At 32.9% G+C, this 5,000-nt stretch overlaps 1 protein-coding gene across 1 annotated transcript in view; it reads left to right on the top strand.

Annotated features, from left to right (window-relative positions):
• The window catches only part of LOC136844444 (regulating synaptic membrane exocytosis protein 2-like), a 201,736-nt gene that overhangs the window by 154,021 nt on the left and 42,715 nt on the right, over positions 1–5,000 (top strand).

Below are 5,000 nucleotides of genomic sequence, written 5' to 3'. Positions count from 1 at the left end.
GTCAGTTTCCGTTTCAGCGCTGAATGACCTCATAGGTCCCATTGCTTGGCCTGTGGCCTAAATTCTATATTCAGTTCAATTCAAAGGCGTCCACACTAAATTGATCTGCATTTCATTAGGGAAAAGAAAGTTGATGATGTACTTTTCCAGGTTTTTTTATTTTCTGTTTTCTTGTTTTCTTCCTCTTGGGTCTTCTCCCTAGCTTCCAACAGGTCTGGGCCACCCGTAGACACGAGGATACCAATCCCAAAGCCATCACCACTAAAATATCCCCCATTTCATCAGGGACACCATCGACGTTAAGCCTCTGAAAGACAAAAGACTGATGAGAATTCTCAGAAAAAGAGATGAAGGCAAAAAAACAACCAGATTTTCATAATGGGAGATTGATCTTCGATGTTTATCGTATTCAGAATTCCGTTCTTTGATCTGGGATTCGGCTGATGGATGACGACATCATTTTCCCTTCTTCCAAGGTCACTTTAGAGCGAGAAAGGACTTTATTTTTTATGTGGGGGGGGGTTTGGTTTAGGGGTTTTAGTTGGGAGGGTGAGAGAAAGGGAGAGGGTGTTACTATAACAACAGCAATGTCGACATCTATGTTGACAGTAGAGTAATGATGATGATGTAAATATATATATATCACATGTACTTGTTTCAGTTTTATATCACGGCGATATTTAGGACTATATTCAACCCTCTCTCTCTCTCTCTCTCTCTCTCTCTCTCTCTCTCTCTCTCTCTCTCTCTCTCTCTCTCTCTCTCTCTCCACCCACAGACCACGCCACAGCACTAGTCAAGAGCAACAACAATAACAATATTTAGCACGTAATAAAGTTTTCTGTTACAACGGTATTCACCTCTCTCTCTCTCTCTCTCTCTCTCTCTCTCTCTCTGCACGCCATAACATCAGTCAACAGCAACAACAACATATGACGTCAGGGAAATAGATCACATCTTTTTTGAGGATAATCCTTTTAATTTTCCGAATCTTTTGTTCAGCGGGCGTTCCCTAGACGCCTTCACATGGCTTATTCTCTCTCTCTCTCTCTCTCTCTCTCTCTCTCTCTCTCTCTCTCTTCGGGAGATGAAACACGAATAGAATACCTCTTTCATCCCTGTTTACGAGACGAGCCGAGATCCGCCTTAGAAGAAAAATACATTGGGGGATGGTGTCACCGATGGGTTTCTGAAGTTAGAATAACAATTAAAGCTCTTATTTTACTTGCATTTTTATCTATGTATTTATTAATTTGCTAATTTATTTTTTTTTTCTTTTTTAATAAGCGATCTTTTCTTTGTGTATTTCCCTTTACCTTCTGTTATTTCTTTCAAATGAACACCGTGTTCTTTGGAAGCTCGAATTTCAAGTCAGTGGGCTTGTTCCATATGAATAGGGTTCGTCTGCTGAATAATAATGATACTGATGATTACTAGGACTAATGGCGTTACTGCTTTATCACTGCTGCTTTAACTACGACTAGTAACAGCAGTAGTTGTGGTGATATCATCAGTAGCATAAATAGTACTAATTTACTGACTTACTATAGCGTGACATTTCATTAAAATAATAATAATAATAATAATAATAATAATAATAATAATAATAATAGATAAATAAAAAATAAAGAAAACCCCTGAATAATAATAATAATAATAATAATAATAATAACAATAATAATAATAATAATAATAAATAAGTAGAGAGATAAAAAATAAATAAAGAAAACCTCTGAATAATAGTATTAATAATAATAAATAAAAAACCTGAATAATGCTGATAATAATAATAACAATAATGATAGTAATAACAAATAAGTAGAGAAATGAAAAAATAAATAAAGAAAAACTCTGAATAATAATAATAATAATAATAATAATAAAAGTAGATAAATGAAAAAAAACAAAGAAACCCTGAATAATAGAAGTATTGCGTGTGAAGTCAGCGTAAAAACTCTAAAGTACAAATTATCAAACGGTTTCGGTCTAATTTTCCTGCTAATAAGCTTATTGGCGTCACTCAAATGCGTCTTTCAAATCCCATCAACAAAAGAATCAGGTTTATAATTGCGGCGCCGAAATATATGATTTTTTTTTCCCACGGATATGAATTTGAATAGTTTTTCCCCTGGTATCACTGTTTTTTCGGCTTTTGTAGATTTTTCCGCCAGATGTTTTGCTTATTTTTATGAAAAACAATTTTTTTTAGAGTTTTTGATTAGTTTTTTGTTATGGATTTTTTTTTAGCTTTTATGATATACCTAGATTTCAGTATTTTTTTTATGACGGGTACACTACAGCATAAGTTCCCGTCTTATTACAGTTTTGGTTCATATTTTTATTTCGTAATTATAGTAATTATTATCCGTTTCATTTCTTTCCTTTTTATTTCCTCCTTTGTTTTAGTTATTTTATTCGGTCATTCGTTCCCGTCTTTGCTTATTACAGTTTCGGTTCATATTTTTATTTCGTAATTGTAATAATTATTGATTATCTGTTTCATTCCTTTCCTTTTCATCACCTGCTTTGTTTTTTAGTTATTTTATTCAATAAATTAGTAATATTCATGCTGCTGATGATAGTAGTAGTCGTAGTAAAAGCAGCAGTGATAAAGCAGTAACGACATTAGTCCTAGTAATCATTGAAATCATTATTATTCAGAAGATGAATATGAAACAAGCACACCAAAGGGGCCACTGACTTGAAGTACTAATAATAATAATAATAATAATAATAATAATAATAATAATAATAATAATAATAATAAATCCATTATACGTGTACGCCGGCTCATATTATCAAAAGATATTCAATTTGTCAGTTGATTTTTATCTTTTTTTTCTGTCAAACACACATGGTTTCGTATACGAACATTGCAGTTGATTATTCCAAGGATAGACTAATATGTTCGTTCATCCCTTAAAAATACTGTAAAATCATTTCAATGTCTCAACTATTTACTAGGCAGTCTAGTTTACATTTGATATTTATGAACTGTGAACAAATATCTTTCCAGAGTTTGCCAACACCTTTTATTAAAAATCACTCAAGTTGAAAGAGGAATGATATTAAGCAAGAGAATGAAAGGGAGAAAGGTGATAAGAGTAAAGACAGGATAAAAGGCTTAGTCTAATAAAAGAATATGGGGAGAAGAAGAGAAGAAAAGAAGGCATCACAGAATGTAATAAGTAATATTAAGAAGAAAGAGAATAAGATAAATGTATCCCTTTACAGAAGTCAAAAAAAAAAAAACTAACAAAAAGAGAAAAGGCAATAGAAAGAAAATTCCTTCGAAAGGAGAATGGAATGAGAGCGTGACATTCTCAGGCCGAGGAGAATGAAGGGATGAGAATCCCACTTTGGGATCCAAACAGTTCTCATCCCGGAGGCACTGAATCACTCTATTCATGAGGCGTGGAATGCAACACGGAAATCGTCTTCCACCCTCTGAATTATGACTGACAACGATTACCGTCGCCGGGACTCTGGTCAAAAAATAGATTTCGTCCTCATTCGACATTATTCGCCGGTCTTCGGCAGGTCTTTGGGGTGTGAAGCTGCTAGCCACCCCTCCCCTACCCAGGCACTTCTCTATCCCGGGTGCAAATTTTTGAGATGTAATGCCAGTATTGCACCAACCCCTGTTTTTTTGCCATGCCACTAGATTAGGTTAGGTTAAGGTTAGGTTAGGTTAGGTTAAATAGAAAAAAATCGAGCTGTGCTGAATAACTCTTAGAAATAAGAAATAAATTAATATTAGTTTAAAACAGCTAATTCTGTCCAAAGGCTCTTTCTCATTCATTCCAATGATTGTCAATCTTGCTCTGTATATGTATATATATATATATATATATATATATATATATATATATATATATATATATATATATATATATATATATATATATATATATATATATATATATATATATATATATATATATATATATATATATATATATATATATATATATTATATGTATATGTATACACACATATATATATATATATATATATACACACATATATTCACTGAAAGTCTACTTCCCTCTATAAAAACAGAGGAACCTAGCGTGATTTTACCACCATAAATATTTTCAGGTGCATCAAATTCTGTATTCGCATTTTGAGACCAATTTGATGCCTCTCATTAACATGACATGTTTAGAGCCTCAATCTTGCGTCATCACAGCAAGATTGACAATCACTGGAACAAATGAGAAAAATCTTTGAACAGAATTAGCTGTTTTAAACAAGTATTAATTCATTTCTTATTTCTAAGATTTACTCAGCACAGCTCGATTTTTTCTATTTAAAAGATTTAGGTGACATTACGAAGAAACGAATAAAAATATATATATATATATATATATATATATATATATATATATATATATATATATATATATATATATATATAGAAAGACAGATAGATACTGTGTCTTTTTCATCAGGTGTAAAACAATAATATGCTTTACTTAAGGAGAGATGTTAATCACAAATGTATATCATATTTAATTTCTCTCTCTCTCTCTCTCTCTCTCTCTCTCTCTCTCTCTCTCTCTCTCTCTCTCTCTCTCTCTCCGGACGAAAGGGAAGAAAGTAAGAAAAAAAGGAGAGATATGAAGGGATACTTAAAGTGAGTGGAGAGTAAGTCAAAGGAGAAGGACAGAAAGCCGAGTGCCCTCCCCCTTCGTGGCTCCCCGGGGTGTGTGGAGTGTGATACGAGACACTCTTTTATTATCACTCGTTCCCAGAAGATTTCGTTCACTTTCCTTTATTCCCTTTGGTGAAAGATGAGTGGAAGATTAAGAGAAAGACAGCATGTCCCTGAAAGTCGTGAGTTCCCAGGAACCTGAGTGTTATTTATTCATACAAAAGTTGATGATTTATGAAGAAAACAACACCAGGATTTGGTTTCCTAAACACTTGAGTCTTTAATCTCATCTTGATGGTCGAAAGAGAAATTCCATAATTGTTGTTTTGAAATGAATCTTTTA

This window comes from Macrobrachium rosenbergii, chromosome 2 (assembly GCF_040412425.1).
Source record: "Macrobrachium rosenbergii isolate ZJJX-2024 chromosome 2, ASM4041242v1, whole genome shotgun sequence".
In the NCBI taxonomy this organism is placed as follows: Eukaryota; Metazoa; Arthropoda; class Malacostraca; order Decapoda; family Palaemonidae; genus Macrobrachium; species Macrobrachium rosenbergii.
The sequence above is the reverse complement of the archived record's forward strand: the minus strand, read 5'-3'. Positions and strand labels throughout refer to the sequence as shown.